At 44.0% G+C, this 27512-nt stretch overlaps 2 protein-coding genes across 5 annotated transcripts in view; both read right to left on the bottom strand.

Annotated features, from left to right (window-relative positions):
• Nucleotides 1–27401, bottom strand: part of GJA8 (gap junction protein alpha 8) — a 46334-nt gene extending 18933 nt beyond the window's left edge. The window contains exons 1-4 of one of the 4 annotated variants that reach the window (XM_048934023.1): nucleotides 16636–17162; nucleotides 15957–16312; nucleotides 10392–10521; nucleotides 2958–3106 (exon numbers count right to left, since the gene is read on the bottom strand). The gene's annotated coding sequence lies outside the window, so the exon portion shown is untranslated. Of the gene's footprint in view, nucleotides 1–2957; nucleotides 3107–10391; nucleotides 10522–15869; nucleotides 16313–16635; nucleotides 17163–27237 lie in introns of those variants that run through there. The other 3 variants (XM_048934024.1, XM_048934021.1, XM_048934025.1) reach the window with 3 other exon arrangements.
• GPR89B (G protein-coupled receptor 89B) overlaps nucleotides 1–27512 on the bottom strand; it is a 168471-nt gene that overhangs the window by 38628 nt on the left and 102331 nt on the right. The window lies entirely within an intron of this gene.

Here is a 27512-nt window from a genome sequence, read left to right as displayed (position 1 = left end):
GTCCCGGTACAATTGGTGGAGTGGCATCAGCAAAGCAAAAATAGCCAGCATCCTTTGCCAGGCAGCCTCTCGGGCTGCTGCAGCCACTAGCGGGCACTGTGTTCTCACTCAGGCACTGTAAGGCACCAGGGGAGACCGGGGGACGTGATGAGCAAGAGAGAGAAGAGAGAGAAGGCAAAAGCTGCCCGTTTCGCTGCGCCTGCACCCTGCACTCTTTCCTCATTTCTTAGACTTTCTTTGCACACGCAAAACTAACACAAAGCAAACAAAGGGAAAGTGCGATGATGCAGTAGTATCTGTCCCAAATACCGATTTTATGCTACTTTTTTAACGTTAAATAGATGGAAGTCAAGCTGATGTAAAGATGAGTTTAGCAATATCAATTTTACCTATGGAAACACTGTTATTTTAGTTGAAAAGGCAAGAGCATAGTCTGTATTTGCCAACACCGTCTGTATTTTGTGTTGAATTTGTATTCCTCATCCAGCAAATGCTTGTCATGTATACCAGCTGACCTGCATGACTTCCCCTTTAATAACAGCACAGTCAGTAATAAGATCTGAACTAAGCTTACAAAAGCCTGCAAGACAAAAGAGATAAGCTGTCACTTGTCACAGGTAAGAGTATCACAGCAGCAGCACAAAAATGGCTAAGAAGAGAAAAGGAACCATAGATGCGTGATTTCACAGCTCGGCATGACTTCATTTAAAACCAGAGGGAGCTTTACAGACCTTTACAATGGTGCTTTCCTTAGGAATCCTAAGTTCTCACCCTGAAGTAGGTGTTATTTCTGAATAGGTGTACTGAGACAACCTTGTAAGCAAGGTGTAGAACATACATTACAGAGCCATCATATGAAAATGGTTGGACTAGATGATCTCAGTGGTCTTTTCCAGCATTGATGATTCTATGACTCTATGAAAATGCCTTTCCTGGGTCTCCACATACCCTCTTACCCTTCCCCTTTCCTGGCCCCTTCCTACAACCTGCCTTCTGACATGGAGATGGCGATCAGCTGGAAGACACTCCTGAAAAGAGCTGAGAATACAAGCAAGTTGCATATTTAGGTGGTCCCCAGACTCAATTTTCTCCATTTCTCTATGTATATATTCTAGGTTATGCCCTTTCCACCACAGTTGAGATCCTCCTCAGAGAGATGGACTAATGGCTGTCAGGAGTTGTGAGGTACCAGGCCAATCAGGGAATATGTTGCTTACAACCAATCTGAACTATGCAAAGCGGTTCCAAGGAATGGTGTGACACGCACTTGATAATACTTCTGGTAATAATTAATTGCACAAGGCCTGCCAGTAAAAGAGGAGCTAATAATATTTCCCAACCTCTTGAGAAGAACTTCACGTGTTTGTCTAAAAAGCTTTGATGAGACAACCTCTTCACATTCTCAGGCACAAGATGCTGGAAGCGACCAAGCTTCTGAAGGACCTGAACAAGTGGGCATGACCAGAAACATCCTGTGTTCCGTCCCGTCCACAAGATTTGTGGCCCTCCAGCTTCCATAGGGAGCTTGTTCCCTGTTCCTTTATCCCATCTGAGCTCTTCTAACACCAAGGCCTGCCTCACTAAGTGGTTGGCTCAGGGCTCTTGGGAGCGTTGTCACCACCCACTTTCTGCCTTTATCTCCCTGCCTTCATTTCCACACCACAGAACAAGGTGGTGGAGCATACAAGGTGTGGAGGTGGCTTGGGATGGGGCAGCATTGGGAATGGCAGAACAGACCACTATTCTTGTGCTCCCAGTCCTTAGAGATGCACATACCTGCCGTGCACTCTGGCTGACCTCAGCTCCCCATTTCCCACAGCAGAGCGTGTTCCCAGCCTCTCTGGGGAGGACATCCGTGGGGACGGTTCCTGTTTCCCTGCCCTTTCAGTCACTTGCCTTCCTGAACCTGATATGATTGTTTCTTTGGGCACAGTGTAAAGATGCCAGCAAGGAACGGAAACCTCTCATGCCTCAGAAATTTATTAATAAGAAAAGGAGGTTATTGAACTTGGAAGCTCTCAAGCCAGCCATTCTCTTTTCCTGATCAAGGTAACCTGCTCATCCAGACAAATTATCCATCCGAAGGTCTTGGGCATCCCTGAGACAATTTGGCCTCAAACTATCAAACAGGGAGGTGGAAGGAGCCAGGGACTCTTTGTGTACAGACCTGCCAGAAAATCTAGATGCTGGGGCTGAAAAGCTTCCCATTTGCAAAGACTTCTTTTTTCATAATTACCAGTAAAATGCAATCGCTTAGGGTCCTGTTATGTTCCAACAAAAATATTATTAGAAATAAGGCCTAAGCATGAACAGGATCCTTCTACCAGAAGCATTAAGACTTAACTGGGTGTCCACCTTCCTGGGCCGCATCCAGCTACTGCTGTGGTGAGTCCCACTTTGGAACTGCCACCAACTCTCCCATGTGCCCAGCACTAGGAAGACCTATTTTTGTTTAACTGATAAATACCACTGCAATGAATGCAGCAATTACTACAGATAGTTTTTCAGCAAAATGAAGGGTTGTATTCTCACAGTTCGTGTCTCTCCAGTCCCCAGAGCTCTGAAGATGGCATCAACTGTTATATGTTGGCCACCCTGCTCCAGTCCAGGGAGCAGCAGGTCTGGCTTCAATCCCCCTGCTGCATATCAGCTCTGCTGTGCAGTGCTGGGTGTATCGGGTTGCAGCCCCTCCTCTTCCTTTCAAAAGCGTGTCCACCTTTACAGAAACACAGTATAGAAGTCGAGTCCATTCTAATACATCCTCTTTAGTTGCATACACTTGTCACATCCCTTTCCATTTTATATTCAGCAAGAATTTGCCTGCCCAAAAGACTGCAGCTATATGAAATTGGAAAAGATGTTGGGATAGCTCGTATGACGCAGTGTTACAATCGATGCCTATAGCCTTAACAAAGACTGAATGGGCAGAAGTGGGCTAGAAAAAAGAAAGGTATTACCTGCTCTGATGCTTGTGCCTTTGAATTCTGATTTCCTAATTAACAAATATTTGTGAATTGGTATCCCGGTAATTGGAGCAATGACTTAGGTCTGTGACACACAACTCAGCAACACTGGAATATGGGACCACTGGTTAGTGGAGCACTACCTAGAGAAAAAACAAACCTAAGTTATCACTTAGTTTGACACATGCTGATGTTGCTGACCCAAAAACAGCCTCAGAGATTTTTAAATGTTCTAAGTTCCCTCGTTTAAAAAAAAAATCTTACATCCAAAATGACCAAAACTTGTATTTCACTTTATCCAGGGGGTAAAGTACTGGTAGAGATGACAGACTGGTAATAGGTTTACTGATCAACAGCATTGTTAAAGGAAAGAAAAAAATGTCCAAAAAGTTAAGGCAATGCTTTAGAAGGCACTATGCTTTTAAGAGGCCCATTTCCTAGCCATGATGGGAATTCCCAGTATTTAAAGAAGAATATGAATAATGAATAATGACTGATTAAAAACATTTTACTAGTCCCTAAAAATACACGCTCCACAGTAAAGAAAGAACAGTGTAATGATTAAGGAAAATAATACAGCCAGATTTAAAAGAGAAGTGGGGCTGGCTTTAAAAAAAGTAGAACACACAACAAATAAACAGAGGAGAAGCTGAATATAAACTAGAAAATGGGAATTAGAAAAAACTGATGACGGAGGTAAAATGGGGGAAAAAACACTGACAAAGCTTTTTTTTTTCTTTGAAAGTAAATTAAGAATAAAATGAGTCCTAATCGTGGTATTGATTCTTTATCAGATGGAAATGTTAGATTGCTCAATAATAATGCAGACAAGACAGATGAAATCAATAAAAACTTCTGTCCTACTGCCAGGAAAAGAGTCAATGGAGATGACATGGTTGATGACATGTCTATTCCAATATCATCTCAGAAGAATTCGATACCATCTACTGAAATCAGTCAGCAGGATGGGATACTTTGCACTGGAACTCTCTTTATTTAAAAACAAAAACAAAAAACAACAACCAACCAACCATTGAACAGGAGTCCTCTGCACTATTTGTGTCGATTTTGTACCTCTCTGTGCACTGGAGGAGGAAGAACCTGCAATGTGGCATTTTGTTAAGACTCTGTAGAAAGGGGCAACCGTGGTACAATTGTGTCATATCTGTATTTACTCACAGATAACTACAAACCTGCGATACGATCTCAGTTCTGAACTGAAAAATGAAGTGGCCAACGTAGAACATGAGGAATAAAGATAAAAAGGAAGAAAATATAAGTAGGGACACTCACCCCTGACTGTACCGAAAATTCAACCCATTTGACTGTGCTGATATTTTTCTCCAAGGAAACTGCTTACATCATTGTTAAATATAGCAAAACTGGTGCAGTATACTTAAGGTCCTGGAAGGCAGTTTCCCTTCTATCACATGGCAATTTGATTTAAGAACTTGACATAAGATAATAGTCATTAAGTAGACTATAAATGGCCTATCAGACTGGTCCCAAAATACAATTAAGAATGAGAAGTAACTACGTTTAACTATGTTTGTACCAAGATCCTGGAGAGTTTTGTTTTTTTGGCCTCACGATATATTTAGTCCACAATCTGGAAGAAAACAGTTGCATTTGCAAAATGTTTAATAAGACCAAGAGACCTCTGAAACATGAAAAAGGGAGCAGCTGATCTACTGCACTCTGCATGGCACAGTGAGATGGGAACACGGCTCTGCTTTAGCACAAAGGCAGCCATGTCTTGCACTGCTGCAGGGAGCTTTGTCTAGGGAAGGAGCAACTCTGCAGAGGACCCTGAACTCAGGGTAGCTGAGGAGCTGCATATGAGCTTGCAGTGCAACACTGCTTAAAGGGGCTAATGTGATCCCTGGATGTTCACCCAGAGGCAAGGTACGTACGTATACTGCCTCAGTCCTCAGGTATATTCTCCAATTTTCATGACTGTTTTCTACTGATTTGTTTTCTACTGATACTGTTTTCTATCTGAGGTCTACCCATCTTTCTGCCAGGAATAATGCACTGTCTATGAGGAAGCTCAGGAAGCAGTGTCACAAGTGGTGACATACAACATCATCACGTAGATTTTTGCTCACGCATTTCAAAAGCTGATCTCATTGGTGAGCAATGTCTCATCTTTCAGTTCTGGAAAGATGGCACCTATCTTTGTCTTTACTAACCATACAAGGCAAGCAGTTTGAAGAACGCAGGATGATGTGAGAAGCAAATGAAAAGTGAGAAGACCAGAACTACTGACAAGAAGAATGAGAACAGCCACAGCAAAACAAACAAACAAACAAAACACACACACACAAAAAAAAACAAAACCAAAAAACCACCATAAACATGCTGCCCAAGCATAATACACATATCAAAGGACAGCAGAGAGACAACTTGAATGTTGTATCCTTCCATATCTCCTTCAAGCTTGAAAAAGAAGATTCCCACAAAACACCTGGGTTCATTTGCGTCAAAGTGTATAAGGTGTCAGCACTTGAGCTGCCCATAGCAGCCTTGCATCTGTCCAGCACAAAGATGCCAGTGATCTCCTAATTGTTACTGTACTGTTTCAGCTCTATTGGAGTACAAACTCTGATATCAGTGAGCTTTCAGTAAACCTGATGGCCCTACAGAGACTTACGACCAGTGACAGATCACAATCCTAAAGCAGACACACACACACACAAAAACCACTCTTGCAAATCATCTTGAATACAATTTGCTGTATCCATTCTCATGCCTGTTGAGAGCCACATGACTCTCCTGCAAGTAGATTTTAACTTATAGTTGGGAATTAACACTGAAGTTAACAGGTCTCCTCAATGCCCAAGACTTTAGTCACTGACAAATCTCAGATGGCAGAGGTTGGAACCACTTCATTTCTTGCAAACTAGTTCAGCACTGTTACACTCCGAGTGTATTGCCTATTAAGTCAAAGCATGGAAAACCTGGAATTATCCTAGAAACATCCGTCCTGGGAAAAGTAAAGGTTGCCATGGAATTAAGGGGGTTGATTTCTGATCTTTTCAAGAAAGGATGCAGAAAGCACAAGCCTGAATAGGAAAAAAAAAGAAAAAAAAAAAGAAAATTAAACAAGGAGAATCTTATTCACAAAATAACAAACTCAAAAAATACCATAGACTTTTCTCCTAGCACAGGAGGAGGCTCAGACTGCAACTTCTAGAGGCAGCACTGACCTCGGAGAGAAGAACAGCCTCACAGAGAGAAGATTAAATTTCCATGGACTGCCATGTAAGGAGAGCTGTGAAAATGCCAAGTGCTTCTAATGACGTCCCTTTTAGGCAAGATATTTACCACTGACAAAAGTAAAGATGGTCATACGGAGACCACGTCTCCCACCCATGGAACCCACTGTCATGGAACTGGCCCAGCAAGATAAAAGGACCATGTTTATCCAAGAGCTCTTCAGTTTTCAACTGCTGCATGGGCTACAGGAAGGAGAAAGATCTCCTAGGGAAGGTTCTGTATCTGAACAGCATAGTCTCTGCACAGTAGGGACCAAGTGTTCCTTTTGAGTCATTAACTCAGCTATTTTGCACAGTAATAAAGCCTAGATAAGGAAACAGCCAAGAACAACAGATTGCCAGAGAGGGGTGGGGTAGAGCAGAGATCCCTGCTTCAGCTCCTGACAAAGCTGTTCATTTTTATTCCCTACCACAAGATAGCAGCCGTGGTGACACAGGTTATCAATGACCAGAGGCAATCCAGTGCCACTGGAAACAAATCCAGGGAACGAAGCCATGATGTGTTTCTGGCCAAAGCCTTCAAAGCAAAAAGCTGAGGACTGGAGAAGGTCTCTTGGGGCCCCAACTTTGCTAACACAGCCGTCCTGACCATGTGCTGGCTCACAGCGATAACATTGTGTGCCGAGGTTGGCATGCAGTCCAGGTGAAATCACAAGCAGAAAAGCTTCCCAACCCTGTGTGGCTTCAGCAGTCACGTTCACAGCTCCTCACCCGCCTACCACTCCTCATCAGGCTCCACCCAGCACCCTCCTGCACCCACAGGGACACTTTGCCCTTCCGGGCTTTCTTCCACAAAGTTGGGTAGTAGCCATTGTATTTTTTTAGGAAATACTGCTACATCCAGTACCTACTGCCTGCACACAAAGGCCTGAGCCTCTGCTGGCACACGTTCTTGCCCTGAGCTTCATCTTTGGCACTGCTCATCTTCCCACCATTTTCCTCACAAATTTCTAACAGCTGTGTGTTACCCCCAACAATTTATCCACATGCACAGCTTTGCTCCAGTTTAACACTGCGGGGAAGAAAATAAGAAACAAAGCAAAACTCTGATATCACGGGAACATCAACAGGGATCCAACCACATGACATTCAACAAAGCTAAATGCCAGGTACTTCACTTGCACATAACAACTCAATGCAGCAGTTTAGGCTTGGGGAGGAGTGGCTAGAAAGTTGCTCAGCAGAAAAGGACCTGGGGATACTGATTGGTGGCCAGCTGAACATAGGCCCACAGTGCACCCAGGTGACCAAGAAGGCCAATGGCATCCTGGCTTACATCAGAAATAACATGCCCTGCAGGACCAAGAAAGTGATTTTCTACCTACTCAGCACTGGTGAGACCACAGCTAGAGTGCTGCGTTCAGCTTGGATTCCTCACTGCAAGAATATTGAGTTACTAGAAAGCATTCAGAGAAGAGCAGTGAAGCTGATGGAGGGACTGAAAACAGAACTGGGATTTAGTCTGGAGAAAACGAGACTGAGGAGACAACTCATCACTCTCTTGAAAGGAGGCTGTCAGTCTATTTCCTCAAGTGACAAAATATATGCCATCTCTGCACGTATTTAAGGGATGTGTGGATGAGACACTTAAGGATGTGGTTTCATGATGGACTTGAAGAGTGAGGTAATGGTTAGACTTCATCTTAAAGACCTTTTCCAGCCTAGATGATTCTATAGTTTTTACACAACCAAACAAAAATGCCCATTGGTGAGAGGAAAAAAAAAAACACGTTAGGTGAGAGGAACGCATTTAGCCCTTGCACCCTTCTCCCAGCAAAGGTAGGGGTCTCCCACTGAGGCCTCTGTCTTCTCCCATCCTGTACAACAGAGTCAAACCCTTGAGAGTAGCATAGATAGTGGAATGGGATTCTGGAGATGAGAGGCTGGTGACAGGTTGAAAGTGATGGAAGCTCCTCTTGGAAACACTGGTACTTCCACCATCATCAGTGGTGGAGGTAGCTGCCAATCCCAGAGAACGACTGGGGTAGATGCTTACATGGGAAACAGGGACAGAGTGGGGTCAAGGAGAGCTACTTACTGGAGCAATAAGATTTGAAGATTAAAGAGCAAGAGTGATATGGCTTGGTTGTTTGAAGGTTGTTTGTACAGAGCAAGGTGAAAAAGAGTAACAGCTTGGATTGAGAGGGGATGCCTCCGTCACTTGCTCTGAGGCAACTCTCAACCACTTGCCTGCCAACAAGGGAGACAAACTCAGACACCAATTGCAGAAAGAACTACTGTGATCATCGAGACTCACACCTTAGAAGACCTGGGCCAGAAATTTTGGCAGAAATCCTTTCCATCTCCACAAGCGTCTACTTTCTGACAAGAATCCAAACAAATTAAAAGCCCCCTGTGAAGAATCCTCCACTATCCTCAGCAAGCTTTTCCAGTGATTAATTGCATGCAATGTTAAAAAATTAGTCCTCTTTTGATGCTTTAAAAAAAAAAAAGTTTCAAATTGAATCAGTCATTAATTCTTTTTTCGCTTCAGTCTGATAGAACAAGAAGTTTGTTCCACATATAGGTATATATATACACACACACTACAAAAGCTAGCCTTCAGCTTTATTTTCCCTTCAGTTCTTTGACCTCTTTCACTGGAAGGCACATTTCCAACTCTAACAACTCAGGCATATTCCCTGAAACCTCTCCCATCCAGGAACCACCAACAAAAGCACTAAATAGAGTACATGGGAAGTGACAATGTTAGTACTCAATGACACGCACACCCACTCTCTCCTAGAGCTATTCATCCTGAAGTTATTTACCAAAAGTTGCATGCGTTTCCCCAGCTACAGCACCATCCTGGAATTCTGTTGTCAGCCAGTGAGCCACTCCAGTTCCCATCATTCCTTGTCACTGCTGCCCAAGACAAACTCACTAACTGGTAAGCATAGCCTGTGCTCCTTATCCTTTGACATGTGACTTGCAACAACTAATGTTATGCTTGGATGCATCTTTCCGAGTGATCCAGGCTATTGCAACGTCTTTTTTTTTTACTGCCTTACTGATTTTTCACTCCTCACTACCATTCAGTGACTATTTCACTATCTTTCAGGTGATTGATCATAGAGTTCAATAATATACAGCAACAAGAGACCAACTTTGAAACACTTATTTCCCCTTACAATTGCACAGCCCCATCCATCTGGGAAGTGACACATTTCCTGTAAAGTTCTAATGCTGGCATTGCAAGAACCACCACCACCACCACAAATTTCTAGAAGCAATATGCCAGCGCTACCTATTCCTAATTCAGTCTACCTTGTTTAATTTGATGTTTTAAAGTAAAAGTTACCACCTAATCCATGTTTCCATAAGCGGACCTCTACTTAAATAGCAGCTTTCCCTCTCTGGTTGAGATAAAAGCAAATGATTTATGATGCTTGAACTGCTGCTGGGATCTTGTCTGTCAGAGGCATAAAATTTCTCACCAGAACACAGGAGCATGAATAACTTGTTCTCAAAGTGTCTGCAGCACTAGTCCTTCATCTGGCAAAGCTTATGCACATTATTAACTTCACTGCATCACAGGAGCTGGTGACAATGTACAGTAAAATACATGTTTTCACTTCTTAAAGGAACTGGGGCCCAGGAGGATGCCAAAGGGAAGTCGAAACAGGAGGTTAGACAGTTGGAAACTTTCCTTTACACTGTTATACAGAACTCACATCTTTTCAGTTGCTGAGTAAATAAATAGCTGACTGCATTCCCACTGCCTGATTGCTTCAGGTGCATTACACAAATTACAAATAAGTAAAAACACATATTCCCTTACTCCCAAGAGATTTCTGAAGATCAGCTACTAACCCCTAACTGTATCTGTGTTTGTTGGGTAATGAATGAGGTGAGGCAACACCCTTGACTGATGAGATCCATGAGGAAAAAGGTGAGTCGTGCCCTCCCATGAAGAAGAGCTCATGGATCTGACATCACACCGTGCAGCTCTTCCATCCGCAATGGAGTCTCAGTAGCCTGTATCTGTAGGAGTGTCTGTTCTTTGCCATCTTATAGTGGATCACTGTATAAGGAGGAATGAAATCCAGTGTCTTTGTTCATTGTAAGCAAAAGGCCCAAGTGACACAAAACCTTCCTGGAAGGATGCTTTACCCAACTGTCCGAGCTGGCTGATCCAAGAACAACTTACCTCCTAAAAGATAATGTTTTAGTTGAGAGTAACACTTTGGTTTCCCATGTCATCCAGGCAGTTTGTCCATTTCTGTGTCAGGCCACATGCCAGAGGGGAGGCTAGTACACTGCAGGCTGCTCAAGTGTTTCTGCTTGGGAAGACAGGTGTGGTTAGAAAATAAAACAATAGCCATTGGTGTCAGGAAACACCAACCCCTGCAGCATGTTCTTAGATATTAAATCTTGAGTGACGTTCACTTTAGTTTTGTGATTAGGACTAGGAAATACAGAGCAACACAAGCTTCAGCAATGAAATACAAGTGCTTCCAAGCATCGATATCCTGCATACTATGCACTGCAAGGTAAAGTTGTGGCCTATGGCAACAGGCCCATGAATATTTCTAATTAAAGAGCTTATATACCAAGAACAGTTTCAGAGACCCAAGCTGCAGTATCACTGCATTCAAGCTAGCAAGAAGACTGAGGATAAACAGCATTCATGGCTACCACATGCAACACTTACTCTATAAACCACATAGCAAAATATCAAGTACATTCTTTTGGTCATTCCCTCACGTTACTTTTGGAAGCATAGACTTCACAGAATCACAGAACTGTTTGAGATGGAAAGGACCCTTGAAGGCCACCCATTCCAACTCCCCAATAAACAGGGGCACCTACAGCTCCATCATGTACTCAAAGCTCTGTCCAGACTGACCTTGGGTGTCTCCAGGAATGAGTGGGGCATTCACCACCTCTATGGTCAACCTCTGCCAGCGCCTCACCACCCTCATTATAAAAAACTTCTTATATCCAATCTAAAACTCCCCTGTTTCAGCTTGAAATCATTTCCCCTCGTCTTATCACAACAGACCCTGCTAAACAGTATGTCCCCTACGTTCTTACATCCCTCACTTTAGATACAGAAAGGCCACTCTGAGGTCTCCCCAGAGCCTTCTCCTCTCCAGGCTGAACAGCCCCAGCTCTCTCAGCCTGTCCTCATAGCAGGGGTGTTCCATCTCTTGGATTATTTTTGTGGCACTCCTCTGGACACACTCCAACAGGTCTACATCTCTCCTGTACTGAGGACTCCACATCTGGACACAGTACTCCAAGGGAGGCCTCACCACCTGAGAGAAGAGGGGCAGGATCACATCTTTGGGGTCCCATAATTTCATGTATTTGCCCCCATAGAAGCCTCTAGAATAGTTAGCTAAAAAAAAACCCAATAACATGGCATATATGGCATGTATTCCACACCTTGGACATTTTTCCCCATGTAAAATACACTGTTAATTCTTCTTCCATACCTTCCTAATTATTTTTCTCCCTATTTCCATCTTTCTCTTTTTATATTTTTGACTCCTGAGCCTGTCTCCTTCTGCGTCAGCTTGACCAAGCCTTTCATTTCTTCTTCTTCACTCCATGTTTCTTTCTTCAATATCCATCTTCTCAGAGCCTTGGGGACCCTTATTCCCCCTAACTGATGGGCTTCATCCCCTCACAAAGTGTACTCCAGTAGTATTTGGACTGTATGGAAAAACAAGCATCTCGTAGTTACTGTTAGATCCTTTATGATTTGTACAGGAAGAGCCTGTTTATAGCCTCAAGCCTGCAAGGGCTTCTGGAATTTGAAATCCTTTCTTCTTCCATTTTCAGGGCAAACAGCTGAAGAGACTAGGAATCTTGCCTCCCCTCACAGATATCTTTGCCTTCCAGATAGCAATCTTACCTTTAGATCCCCCAGTTCAGCAAATGGGCTATCATATATCCCAGTGTTCGCCCAGCCTATGCAATCTGATAGGCCACCTATACTGAAGAGGGTGATTAACATCTAAGAACGGATGGGAGGTGACCTTCCACACAGCCATGATATATTTTTGGAAGAGCAAGGCAAAGTCAGAAGGGCTTAGTAAACTCTTTGATCATTTAAGTTTCTGGTTACCAGATAACCACCACTATCCCTCCCATAAATCCATTTATCCTTAAGAACGTGAATCCTCATCCCCATTTCTGCAGCATTAGCACCTACTGCTAAGTTACATCTTGCACTCAGCTGCACCATCATCCCTCAGCAGTTCCAGAAACTCATTGCCCAAGTGCTCTGCTTTCTGTGTTTGATGACATGGCTGCGTGCTTTGCTTGCTGCACACTCTGCATACCTTCTGCAGCATCCCAATCACATGACATGTGCAGGCACTAGGCCACAACCAGAAAACCGCCGCTCCTAAAACCCCTTAAAAATCCACTTATTTCATGCATTTTTCACAGCTCCTCTCATTCTCCTGTCTGTTGTTACATTCAGATCCGCTGCTAACTAGCCTCATTTATAACAAAGCACAGCAGGAGCTAGAGAAATCGCTAAGTCTAGTGGCATTATAACATCAGGAGTACTTCCCCACTCCCATTATCTCTACTTCCCGCTTTCTATTTGCTCTATTCCCTTTTCCTTCTCCTCCTTTTATTTTTGCTGGCATGAAACAGTTACACCAGGACCATTGCAAATGAGAGCTGGTTTCTGCTGAGCAAAGCAACAGCTCAGCTAGTGATTTGTATCTCCTCACTGCCACAGGTTGGCCAGAGCAGAGGCAGCTGGTGTTGTGTGCTGCACAGCAACTCCAGGAGATAACAGCACCTTGAAGAGAAGACACATAGGCTGCCCATGGGAAGACAGTGACATGGCTTCTGCAGGACACAGACATCTTGCATTAAGCAGGACACCACCTTGCTGTCCTTCCTGGTCTAAGACAACGATGAATGTTTCTGGCAAGAAGCACTCCAGAGAGAAAGTAAAAAGAGCCATGTGGGTGGTGGCATCATCCAACAGTCCAGCAATTAATATATTTTGCAAGATGAGGGGTGGGTGGAAAGAAAAAGAACAAATGAAGTTTAATGTTTTTTCCCCTGTGATCTCAAATTTCTCAGGTAAACTGCTCCACCCTTCAAGGCTGGAGGACTTCCTAAGATGAAATCCACCCAAATCTGACAAGGAAGCTCCTTAAAACTTTCAGAGAATAATTAACCAAGCAGCTAGATGAAGTGCAAACATCGGTCTTGGCCTTATGTGAGCAGGTTACTAGAGCGATATGAAGAAAGCGCAGTCCCACTATTTATTACCATAGCAGCTTCGCCTAGCATTAAGTACATTTCCTTCCATGTGCTATTGTGATTCACTGAGCAGATATCAATGTCATAGCTACCTCCACCTCATAGAACAGCACATTTCAGAGGTGAGGGGGCTAGATGCTCTATCCACCTATCCTCATCCACCAGGAAAAGAAGGAAATTAAATGTACCTCCTGTGTTTTAGACACTGGCCACAACACAATAAGTCCTGCGCTGTGCACCAGTTGACCTGAAAACCTGTATTCTAGCAGACTGAAATAAGCCTTGAACATTGGGTTCTTCAGGCTGTTAGAGACTTCAAGCACAATACTGGTGAGGTGGTTTCAGTAGTTTACTACTGGTCTCAAGAGCTAACAGGGTGCTGAACTGATACACAAATGCCTAACTCCTAGATGGGTAGCTAGCAGCATTCATTTCAAGGGGAACTGTATGCTTATTATCTCCAATATATTGTGCTCATGATCCTGCCTTGTTATAAACAGCATTAAAGAAAAAACATTGAAGCGCAGGAAAAGAAATTCTGAAGCCTTGGAAAAAGGCATATTAGTGAGTGAATAGATACAGAAAGAGTCATCAGTGAGCAGTAAAACACTGCATTGGAAGATGGTATAAGGAGATAGCACCAGCCACAAAACATGGACATAGAGTCCACATGGAGAGGATGAAACCTGACAGAGGAGCCACAGAAGGAACACAAAGCTGAAGAGTGAGGAGGGTAAGGCAGCAGAACTCAGGGGTAGTGCAGGAATGTGTGGCAGGAGGCTGGGGACTGCAAGTAGCACAGCAGTAACTGAGGAAAATGGAGCATTTCACTTTGAGGATGTAGGCAAAAAGTCAGGCGTTTAAGAAAGAACTGTGAGATTTGACAGATCCACGTGCAAAACAAAGCTTGGATAGAGTAAAATGTGGTAATCTGGATGCCATTCTCAGGGAGAATAGCAGAAATACTGGAGGTAATGAAGAGAAGTGGCCTTGGGAAAAGACCCCGTTTTTCCACATATCAAGTTCTAGATGTTGGTCGGGAATGATGGAAGACTGAAGAAGCGGAAAGACGCCAGAACAAAGAGATAGAAGTACAAGATGTGGGACAGAAACAGCAGAAAAAACAGGGGAGAACAGTTAAAAAAAAAAAAAAAAAAAAAAAAAAAAGAAACAGGAAAGATCAAAAGATAGAGACTTCTAGAGATGGCTGGGGCAACACTAGATATTCCTGTGAAAACAGCCTTGGGATTATAGTACTGAGTAGGCTTCAGGGTATCCAAGCAAGTAGTGAAGCAGAAGAACTTGCCAAAGATGATGTGAGTAGAGAGAATGCAGAAAGTTTGTTCCATCCTGCAGAGATTGCAGCACGTGAAAATGACTGCAGGGATAACTGCAGGACTAGTGCCATAGAAAAGATGCACAACTGTAAAAGTCAGTAGATAACAACATGGAGTAGAGCCATAGTCCCAAGAAGAAAAGAATATATGCAAGATTATTCTCTTAATAAGGACAGAAGGCTAAAGAAACAAGTCAAACTGAAATTTTTCAATGAAATGTCTGTTCTTAATGACGATCCCTACTCTAAAGGAGAAGCCCCTTATTTCAACTTTCAGTGTTTAAAATAGCTGGGCCAGCAAAAATGTAATTGCATCTTCAACCACCAAGACGTAGAGATCTTCATCTCCAAGTTCTTTGACAAAAAGTCTTCAGCACAATTTCATTTTATTTTCGGAAGTTTTTCTTCAGCAAGGAATTTCAGCTTCATGACTTTTGCCTCCAATTCAGGAAGAAAAGCAATAAGTCTAGGATTATTTTTTTAAACAACATTTTAAACATACACATTTCCCACTCCAAAGGAAAGAGCCTCTTTCCAGCCAGTTCCACTACAACTTTCATTGCTTTCCTCTAGTGATGAGGAGCTGTACATCAGTCTGACATCACTTACAGGTTCCAGAATGATGTATCTGCTCAGTAGTAGCTGAGTTTTTATATTCAGAGTTCCCTAGTTCAAACCTGAAAGGAGGGCAGTCTCAGGAGTATCTCTGCAAGCTGCTTGTTTGTAATAACAATACATGTTCTTTTAATTGCCGTGGGCCTACAGGTAGAAGTTAAATATTCAGAAATGATACCCACTTGTAGTGATAACTCAGATTAGTACATACCCCAACATACCCCAGCAAATAAGAGACTTCTGAAATAAGGAGAACACAAGAAAACCTGTGCAGTCATTTCCACCACCCCAGTGCTCATAACCCTAAGTACTAATACCCCGCAAGCACATCAGACAGCTTACATTGCCAACTCCAACAGGTTCTGAAAAGCAAGTTACTCCAAATTCAGCAAACCCCTGTTCTAACACAACATTCCTATGCTGCCATGCCTATCATACCAGTAGATCAGCACCTCTGGTGTTCGATACATCTTGGAAGTTATTCTGCCTCAGACTTGTTTCAGGTTAGAGCCCTTGCTTTATTACCGTGGTCTGGATTGGAGTCCCACACCAGTTGCCGGCTGCCAGCGATTCAGGCTCTCATGCTCTGCAGCGCTTTCTGCAGAGCTGCTCAGGAGATTACACCAGCGATGGCATTTTATCAGTGCTGCTACGAGGTGAGTGCAGACATGATAAAGAAGTGTTAAAAGTCAACGAGGTGCCATTGACAAGGATTGAAGCTGTACTCGCGCTTCCCCACCGACCACGTGTGCGCTGATGTTGTGCAGCCCAGTCGCCTTCTTACCAAGGGCTGCTTTGGCAGGCTGTACATATTGCCCTCCCTTTTTGGTACACAGCTGAGAGTCAAGACAGCCAGCTCATCTCCTCTGGAAGCATCAGGCCTGTACGGAACAAATTCAATCTTATGAAACCCACACAGGTTCCCTGGGTGAGCATTAAAGAGATTTTTTTATCATTCAGATATTCTGATAGCAGGTTAGCCCAGTTGCTTTAATTCCTTCCCACCACTCCCTCCCAGAACAGAGGACTCCCTTTGAGAGATACACTCCCCCTGAAGATTGCTTTCCCAGGCAAACATTCCTCTGCCTGGAGCTGAGCAGAGCCTCCAGCAAAACGCCTGGCATTCAACCACAGAGACTAACCCCAGGAACAAGGGAGCTCCAGGGCTTAGGAATCCTTCCCTGAACAATGGCCTGATTAGTACCTGAGAGCGTCTCCTTTGGGTTTTCAGGGGCAGATGAAGAGGCTCATAAGAAACTCATTCCTGCTGTGCAACTGTTGGCACAACCCCCAAGCTGGAAATCATGTAAGCAGCCGGCAAGCCTGAATATTAACCATGCAACAGAGCAATACACAACATCACAGTGAAAGCACCCCTGGTCCATCCTTGTCATGGTACCAGTAACTCTGCAGAGCAATAGCAGAGGCAGCTTAAGTGGGCACAGAGTGATCACAGTATTTCAAAACAGCTTGAAACTCAGCAGACTCTTCCACAAACCTCTGTAATAAGGATTCACCCACATATTAAGGGCATCTCCACCAGAACTGCCACAGCTAACATCCAACTGCCCAAGCAACACCGCTCTAGGGAAGCAGCAAACTTGCAGACTGTACTACAAACAAGCTCTAGCAGACAGCAAGCACCAACCACCACTATAATGAGCTAAAGAACTCCATTATATTCCTGTGGGACAGGTGTGGTTGCAACAACCATCCCCTTTCTCAGCTGATACCAATGCAATCCTTACCAGCAGCCTCTGTGTAGAGGCCCAGACTGAAAGAAATCCTCAGCTCACCTCCAGAGGTTCTGCCTTGTGCAAGGCTGGGGCATGCTGAGCAATTACTAGAGAGGAAGACTGGCCATGCTGTGGTTGTTGCCCTGCTTATATTTGCTTGGGTCGAGGGAAGAGATCGTGACAGAGTCTGTAACACATATCACTATGTCACAGACTATCTGCACTAAAGAAAAAAGAATTTATTGAGCACAGTTTCCTTCTCCACTGGCAGCGCAAGCTGGTGGCAGTGCATAGCAGCCTGCCTTCTCCCTGCTCACACCTCCCTGCCATCTTATGCCTGGCAGCCATTTTCATCTTTGCAGGCAGGGCAGTGTGTGCTGGGAGACTGCCTGCTGTGGAGATGTAGAGAGGATGCTGACTGACACAGGCATAGAATCATAGAATCACAGAACCATTTGGGTTGGAAGGGACCTCAAAGCCTATGCACTTCCAAGTCCCTGCTGTGGGCAGGGCTACCCCCCACCAGCTCAGGCTGCCCAGGGCCCAACCAACCTGGCCTTGAATGTCTCCAGGAATGGGGATAACTGTGCTCCCTGTCAAATGCGCCCCACACCAGGTGTTTGGGCCCTGGCAGCAGCCTGACAGTTCTGGTCCCAAAGAGCCAGGCTTTGCACTCTTGCTCTGGATCAAGGCTTCCAGCAGGCACCCTCAGCTCCCTCCTTTGTCCTTTGCTTCTGGCCTTCAAGTGTTTTAGTCTGGGACCAAGCAAGCCCTTGAAAGCACATGGTTTTGCAGAAATCCCACGCCTTCCTGGTTTTGTCTGCAGCAGTAGCATCTAAAGTAGGGTTGCTCGCAGCATGTATGCTCCCAGCCCTGGGCAAGACCTGCAAGTCTGCCTGCCTGGCGGGTTTCCCCCAGCATTTTCACAAGGTCTCCCTACCTTCTTTGAGCTTCAGGGAGTTCAGTTTGGGGTGAAGGATAGGTCAGCTCTTATCTCGGATCTACATGCACAACTGTAACCCTTACCAGTTCCCTTTCCAGCTCCAAGAGTTCCTGCCTGGCGGCACAGCAAAGACCATGTTTTCCCTCTTTGCTGGGGCCTTTCAGCCAGAATCAAGCAGAGCCAAAGAGCCACAAGAAGTTCTGAGAGACTCCCCAGCTTTAAGAAAAATCTTGGGGGCATCTTGACCTTCCTCCTAGGCAGTCTTTGATGCAGGGCTTGTGGCAAGCGGAAAGCACAGCCACTGGCTCCTGTTCTAGGCCAGCCAGAGCAGCCTGGGGTGACACTGGGCTGTGACAGGAACTGAATAAAGCCCTCAACTGGCCTGCAGGCCTTGTGAGACTGAGAGATTACATAAATCCACCCTGAACTCCTTTTCCATCTGCAAAACGCTTGTAGTGCAACCGACATGGATTCAAGAGCTTGAGCTACAGTTTGTTTTAGCAAATACTGTCGTCGTCAGTTTTCCAAATGTCTGTTCGCACACAGACTGTCCCAGCACCCTGCCAGAGCTCCAAACATTCATCTGTGAAAAAAATTTCTAGGAAATTGCCTGCATTCATACCTGTCCTTGTGACCATTTAAAGACCAATCACACAAATATGAGCCCATGTGGATATACAGGTGTCAAAGGTGTAGTTCTCCAAAGCCTTGTAGACGTACGTGACCTCAGGAATCCTACTCAGACCACTGCTACCTTCTTCTTACATCACGCTCAGCAGAAGGTCCAGACCAACAACTGCTGCCTCCACCCCCCACTCATTGCTACCACAGGACAAAGATGCCAGAACTGAGTGGGGGTGGATGGGAAGGGAATAGCACAGCAGGCAGAGACAGTTGGTCCCATGTGTTTTCTTTCTTTAAAGATAAAAACTTACACCGGTCAAATGAAAAATCAGGAACAATGCAGGAATTTTAAAGAGGCCCAAGCTGCCACCTGACTCAGCGTCTAGGCAGGATATTGATTAGCAAGGCTATTCTTTATTCCTCTGCTATTGTTTAAGACTGGCCTCGCTCATGACAGCAACAGGCGTGGGAACACAGCAGCTATGGTGTTAAAAAGTGCTTTTATCACTGCGCTGAGTAGAGAGGTCTCTGGGAACCAGAGATGGTGTGTTTGATAGCAAAGGAAAGGCATTCGAACCGAGAGCCTTATTCTGAGATCATAGAATCGTAGAATGGCCTGGGTTGAAAAGGATCACAATGATCATCTAGTTTCAACCCCCCTGCTATGTGCAGGGTCACCAACCACCAGACCAGGCTGCCCAGAGCCACATCCAGCCTGGCCTTGAATGCACGAATGAGATCTATAGGGCCGATCAAACATTTCTTCTCAGTGATATTCAGGCTTCAGTGAGTTTGGAGAGATGCAGAAAGAAAACATTCCAGTCTGCTAAAAATCCTTGGGTTTCTCCTTGAGCCCCAGTAGCTGCTGTGATGGCAGATCCTGTATACATACTCACCCAAGTTTTAACAAGCCATTGGGTTCTGTATGCGGTGTGGCACAGCACGGAGAAGAGGGTCACCACCTATATCTTCACCATGCTTGAGCAGGTTTTGCAAGCCAGGTTGGGCTCCAGCCTGCCAACGCCATCACAGGAAATCAGCAGAACCAAATGTATGGTAGCATATATCATTTCCATTTAAACTAGCCATGTGCTGGCAACCCATCACCCTGAAAAACACAGGTCTCTACTAAGTGAACCGATGGACAATTATACAGTTTCCTGATAGCTCCAGGCAGGAATCATGCAAAATTTTTGTCTCTCTGGGAATTCTACATGCACTAAAAAGCAACACACTTCAGTACTTAAACACATTTGATTTGATTGAGTAGGAGGCAAACAGTGACCATTAAGCAGATTTTCAGCTAAAATATTTCTGGTTCCCCTTGGGGCTGTAAAGCAGGCTGCTGATTTTATATTCTCTGTAGGTTTGTTCTTCGTTTGCAACACAAAGTGTCTCAGATGTGACCACATTATATATATATAAATAGGAGTCTTGTTTTCATCTATGCTTAAGACAAAATAAAAAATGAAACTCCTTCAGGCACTGATAGAACAAACATCCTCATTGGATTCACTCCAAAGACACTCAAAATGAAAGCACACAGTGCACTGCAGAGTGGACCTTCTGACATAGGACATACTCTCTGTAGACACTAAACATGTATGCCAGCTTCTAGAAACACTCTACAACACTATCTCATGTGTCTGTGTAAGCATGCACAATTTGGTTATAGTGTGAGTATACCAACTTTCTTTGCAGGCTCTCGTGCTTCAGTTTCATTCTTTCCAATCATTTTTAACCTTTCCAAAGTTTAAAGGCAGATGAGACTCAGGCAAGATACTCGCCTTCAGTCTGTAACAAATGGACAACTAAGCTAGACGTTTAGAACATAGCCCACCTTCCACAAGAACCACATTAGCTGAAATGTTGCTTTTCATCGATGAACACCCTCTGCTGTTATCTCAGAACTATTTATACTGTTCTTTATTATATTGGTTGTTTATCCTACCTCCATGCCAGCTTGTACTCAGCACAGAGCAAGCCATGTGCCAGACGGGGAAGGCTGGCTCACTCTGCCCACACAGCACCACAGACACTGCAGACTGGAGCCACTCAGCTGAAAACAAACTCTGCTCCAGCACTAACCCACACTCAATCCACAGATCAGCAGAGCAGCTACTGCATCAGGTCGTAAGCTTAGCAAAGATGTCTGTCATGTCCTCATCCACATACTCTGGTAGTTGTGAGTTAAACAATCCGTCTTCTTACCCACTATTCCACAGTCCAAAAAGCAATCCAATAAATGTAGCAGGTTGCAATTTAAGAAACAGCTTCTCTCTTCTTGAGCTCGGTAGTATGATCATATTTCCAACTTTCCTTCCATTCTAAACCTAGCTTGCCCTCAATGTAGGTGTGTCTGTAACTCACAAGCCAACAGGACCAAGGCACAGGCTCCAATATGATCATGATCATGATGATCCAATATGGTCATCAGTTCTGTTTAACTATCCGCACACTCTGTGGCACTTTTTTTCCAGGCCAATGATGCTCTCCCAGGATGGATCAGGTGCTAGCATCACTAATAGCAGCTCCCAGAAGGCAGTGTGGACAAAAGCAATTTGGGGTCTGAGGAGGGGTGGAAAGACATACACTGGTCTGTGTCATTTGCCCTCAGAGCCAATGAGTGGAACAGCCTCTCATCAATATTAAGATATTGCTTTTTCATCCCATATTGGTCAAACCCAACAATCTCTTGCTGCAGTGAAAAGCCTCACATTTGGGCAGTTGTGGCTCTCTTATCAAGCAGCTGGTCACAAGAATGTTTCCTTTAGCTTTTCCACTAAGGGTTAAGTTTATTCAGGAGCCTTGAGTACTAAGAGATGGATGTGCTTCCTCTGCTAATGCAGAGGCTTGTTTTCCTCCTGTGAGTTTCACCTCATACCATGCTGCTTTGTCTCCCAATCATTTCAGCTTATTCACAGAATCACAGAATGGCTTAGGTTGGAGGGGACTTTAAAGATCATCTATTTCCATCACACAAATCCAGGCTACCACTCCCCCAGGACCTGGGACATGGTATCTCACAGTGCAGAAGAGATGGCTCTGCAGAACTAACCTGAAAAATCCCTCAACACTTTACATGAAAAACACCAGTCTGTGAACCACTCCAGCAAACATTCCTTAACTTGAACCAGAGCCCAGAGGTAAGGATAGTCTATGAAAAACTCGGGGACAAAGTACAGGAGTTCCAACCATAGCATAATCTTTCAGATGAACTGTCTCACAGCTCTGTTGCACTTGGAAACAAAATGTGAGCTCCCAGTGCACAAGCAGGCCCAATACCAATCCACAGATCACCATCAACCTCTTTGTGGATTCCTGTAATGCTGGTCAATTTGCTTACACAGCTGCAGGCTATGATTTCACATCACATCAGTAGCTGAAAGACAGTCTTGCGTCAGTCCTGGGCTGGAATGTCCACATAGTTCCACTTTTCAAAGTGGAAAATAATACTTTTTAATCATATGAAGAGATTTTGCATGGTATTTTTAGTGCAAGGATGATCACAAGAATCGGAACAGAGGAGGAAAAATGAGAAGGAATGGTTGGGTGGAAGGAAACTTGTGTGGCCTGGATTAGAAAGGATATGACTGGAAGGCTGGCTTGGGTTTGCCCAGACCTGTAAGACAGCAATGGAAGTAGACCTCCTCTCAAAGGTTTTTGGGACAGGATTGTAGGCAGTGCAAGAAAAAGCAGCTCATGTGAGCAGTATGGGCCAGCCACAGTAGCTTCAAGAGAAACACTGAAGTCTGGTATTAGATTTACACTGGATTGTGGCATTTGTGGACATCTCCAGCTTTAAAAAACCTGACGGCATTACAACACCAGCATCTCCTCTCAAGGCAGCAGTCCTCATGTCTTCCCAACAATCTGCAAAGAAATCCACATTTCTCAACTCAGTAACTAAGATGTTGCCTCAGCATTTTTCTGTCAGCGTTCTTCAGAGCTCTTTAGATTTCCTGTGCCAGCGCAGCCACCCATCATCCTCCAACAAATGTCAGACCTTACCGATTACCACCAATAAAATTATTGATGTTAGAAATGCTGACTCGAGAAGATAAGGCTATTTGAGAGTGTTTTACCAGATGTCAGGGGAGCGATACTGCATCACTTCATGCAGCACATCGCAAAACCTCTTTCTTCCCCGCTGTGTTAAATTGCTGCTTGCTCTCCCCCCAAGATGGAGACTTGTTTCTTCAAAAAGTTGGTCAGAGAGTGGGAAGAGCGCGGGAACAGCAGACAACCTCAAGGCTTCCCATTTTCCTACTCTGTTTCTTGTGAGCAATACTGCACGGTTTAGTCACTACCATTCTGAAATGCTCTTTCAGCAGGCACATCCTGCTGTGCCCCCGGTTTGGTGACAACATTCCAAAATACTGAAAGCATTGCCAAAAACCAGACTTGGGTTCCTTTTGATCTGAAAGAGCCATTTTATGTTTTTCCCCTTCAGATAGGCATAGGATAATTACAGAAAGCGTCATGCCATCCATATGGGTATCACATGCAAAAGCCATCTATCATACCAGCATGTGCTGCTTAGCCATCTCATTTCTTTACACGCACAGAAAGCCACAGAAACCATCCCTGACCAGAAAGAACTTTACTCATGACTGTAACAGTTTTTATCACAATTTTTATCACGTCTCCATTTTGTTTTGCTTTTTTTTTTTCAAGAAAAATAAATGTGTTTTCTTATCAAATCTGTATTTTGAGTACCAAACGTACCAAACATCACAGAATCACAGAATCACAGAACCACACAGGTTGCAAGGGACCTCAAGGATCATGTAGTTCCAACCCCCCTGCCTGGCAGGGCCACCAAACATACACATTTAAAACATGTTCAAGAAACATTTAGATATGATACTAAGGGACATGGTTTAGTGGGGAAATAATGGTGGTAGGTAGATGGTTGGACTAGATGATCTTGGAAGCCATTTCCAACCATGATGATTCTATGATTCTACTCTATGAAACTGCAAGATTTCACTCAAAAACAATTAACTTATAGCTACCTATGCTTGTTTCAGTCAAGTTTAAATATCCCTTGTTTTTCTATCATTTTATGAAAAATAATAAACACCAGCAATATAGCACTCTCCTGGCTGACACCACCTACTTGTCAGGTGTTGTCGCCAGATTTATGCACCAGCAGCTCACAAAATCAGAGAGATGAAACCCACAAAAGAAACATCTCAGCTCAGGCTAGCAATTTTGCATACGGTTTTCTGCTATATGCCCCTTGGTCACTCTTCATTTTAACCTCCACCAGCAATAAAAGCAAGAACATACAGCATGCAAAAATCTGGTGAGAAAGCAGTGCCTGGATTTATAGACATCAGTCAGTAGTGAGGATTACAGCAGGCTGCATCATGTTGCTCATGAAGAGTAAGGTGAGAGAATTTCAATGAAATTATGTTGGAATCTAAGGGGAGAACGGCCTACTTGAGACCATCAGCAGTACTTTAATGTTCAGAGGATTCCCTAGCACCAAGCCAGTCCTCACAGCTTCACATATGGGTGCTGCCATGGCCATCTGTAGTGCCCTGCAGTTCCAGCATGGCGGAGAGGCGATGGCAGCCACTTCCTTGCCTTTGTGGCTGTTGGTGACTAACATGCACACCTGCTTCCTCTGCACACTGTCACCTCTCCTGGGCAGCTGGGCTGTGCATTTTACCAGGAAAACCAGGTGTCCAGAAATACAATTAAGGAGACTTCAATGGACTAAATCCTTCGCCCTCCCAGAATAGAAAACTGAATACAAAATCTCTTTCAAGCTTTCCTCTAGAAAATATTCAGGACACCATCTTAATGCATAGGTGCTGAATGCCATCTCTGTGTTTATTTGCCTTTACGCAGCCACACTGAAGGTGCAGCATGAGCACCAGAGTGGCCTGAATCCCTTGCGTGGCTCTAATTAACCTCAAGACACATTCTGGAAACAGAAGTTCACTGTACACCATGGCATTGCTGGGAATTGGGCTCATTTGTGAGCTCTTGTCAAGTATATTTCTTTTGAAATATACTTTTGTTCCGTGTGTGTATACATGTGTGTGCATACAGCACATAAATATCTGGTCTTCTGGTGTAAAATGTATCTTTCTGTTCTCCTTGGGCCAGCAGCGCACTCCTGCCTCCTCCATTTGCTGTAATTTTCATTGTTCACAGAAGGCTTCAGAATCCAGCCAACACACATCATAGAATTATTGAGAACTATTAGTCAGAAATGTGTGCACTAATTAAGCTCTTAATTTTACACAGGATATCATGTCTTGAAATGCTTTCATACCATCACAGAAGAGAACAAGCTGTCTGGGAGCAGTAAGCACCATCTGAGATTTCTTCCGTAACTCAGACTGTCTACTATTCAGCTTCACCCACCCCCATTCAAGCACGTCTCTTTTCCCTCATATCCTTTTACTGTTTCTTCCTTAGAAACTGACTTCCAGGGATAGCTTGAGTCCTGATTTCTCTGGCCCCCAGCAACGCCTAGTGCACACCAAAGTCCTTCTACTGCACTACAAAGTTAGGTTTCTTTATAACAAGACACATGTCTGCGACTCTTTCTACACTGGTAAAGCTACTTAAGCAGCCTTTTTCTAAGCTCAGGCTTTACAGCTGGGACATGTGGCAGTACCACAGCTACCTAAGCCCTCTATGAGAGAGCACAGTCCAGGAACCTGAAACTGCTGGCACTGGCCCCACATGGCAGCATGAGCAGCTGACCAACATGAAATGTACCTCAGCATCCACACTTCCAGCTGGCTGGTAACCTTTGTCATCCCAGAACCTTCTGAAAATCCAGAATGAAGCTCCAGATAGGAAAAACAGGAGCTTCAACAATCCACAACATTGTCCATTCAATGACATTTGTACACAGATGGACTTTTTTACGCACATGAATGGCCACAAGACGTAACTGAATCACTTACATGACCAAGCCTTTGCAGGATCCCAGCCCCAGGGATTACTGAGTCCAACAGTGTGAGCGAGTGACATAAAGATTCTCACAGCATACACATGGAGTTCCGGATTATTAGAACAAAGTATGAATTATATGGTACCAGTTCAGATGACACAGATTCCAAATAAGTGCAAATGAAATATTTCCCTTTGTCAGACCACCATCACATGAGTTACATGTGGCATCCCTTACAACAGAGGCAATTGAGAAGTATATTGGCTAGCTGATGTTTGCTCAGAATTCCCCCAGCAAAGCTGGCCTGGTTAGCATTGCAGGGCGGTCGACTTTTGCTATTAAGGCTATAAAGTCTTGCTTAAGTCATTGCAACTCAAGAATGTACTGAAAAACAAGAAAATGTCTATGGACTGAAATAAACTAGGATACAGCATTTTCTAAGCATTTTCGGCTGCTTTGTTTACTAAGGAAGTATCTCTAAGGGACAGGAATTAGAGAAACTTTCTGAAGGCTGTAAGAATACCTTACAAGCAAGATAAGTATAAATTGAATGCAAATGCAAGGCAGTTGTATTTACATTAAAATGACTAAGTTTAAGATGCAGCTTTCTAGGCCTTTCCAGAGATGATGCACTCTCTTTGACCTTCAAATAAGCATCTAACCTGGCTAAATTAAAAGAAAACATAAACCAAATCTTCTACCACTTGCCAATGCAAGATGCACTATTGCCCCAGGCCCCAGAGATCACTGTAGTTGCGCATTCCCAGTCTTATTTAAGCTAATGAGGAGGAGTAGGAAGAGAATTTTTGAGGTGGGATCTTCTTCCTTTCATCTGAAAAGCAATTACTGAGTTGTTCAAAGCTTGCATGCATAGCTCTGTGTGCTCAGTGCCTCTCAGCGTGTGACTTTCTAGAGACTACTGCTGCAGCACTGAAAGGAAAGGTGAGTTCTTCCTATATGACTCTGGGAAGCAGGCTAAAATCTCAATCAGCGCAGAGCCCCCTGAAAAAGGGGTGTATGGTTTTTCATTAAGAAGAGCTTGTAAGTGCTTCTCAGTAATTCGTTCTATTCTCGTTTCTTTGCCAATAATGAAACTCCTTAAAAAGGGTCAGACAGCATGGACATTTTTGGCTTGCAAGTCTAATAGTTTGGTTGTCTATTCTTCTCTGTAGCCACGTGCCTGCATGTGTTCAATGACTTAATGGCGCTGCGACTTTGGAGCAGCTAAACAGAGAAGCAGACTGCAGCTGCTTCTGAAGGATATAAATATTCGTATAGTTGGGGGGCTCAGCAAGTCCAACATGATCAAAGACACCTGGGTTCTATTCCTGGCTCTTTTACAGACCTTCTATTGTTTTGCTCTTTTCGGTAGCTCTAACTGAAGATCTTTTCCTGCCGTATCGATAACCTTAGGTGAGAGATTTTGATTTGAAAACTGGACCACAACAAAGAACTTGGGGTGATGGGGCTGAAATGTGAATGCAGGCCTAGGCACTCACCTGATAACAAAATCCAACTAAAGCCACTGCACTGGTCAACACCATGAATGGCCCAGAGGCCAGCCTCGCTTGCACCACTTACCAGTTAGCCATCTGCTCCCTTCAGATATTATTTTATGGCTTTCCTTTGTTTTCACCAAGGTCTAAACAGGAATGAAATTGTGAGTCTTGTCGCTGGCCCTTTTAAACAAATAGCTCTGCCATCACTCTAGTAAGTTTGACAAGTTGGTCCCAGGCCCTGGGCAGGAAGCTAATAAACTTTAAGTTGCTTTTCTATTGTTTTCCTAAAACAATTTGACTTCCTTTCTGATAGCCTCAAATTCCTTCATTAAAAATAGAGTAGCTGGGAGCCAGAGG

The sequence above is a fragment of the Lagopus muta genome, chromosome 1 (genome assembly GCF_023343835.1).
Source record: "Lagopus muta isolate bLagMut1 chromosome 1, bLagMut1 primary, whole genome shotgun sequence".
Classification (NCBI taxonomy): domain Eukaryota; kingdom Metazoa; phylum Chordata; class Aves; order Galliformes; family Phasianidae; genus Lagopus; species Lagopus muta.
This window is presented reverse-complemented; position numbering and strand designations above follow the sequence as displayed.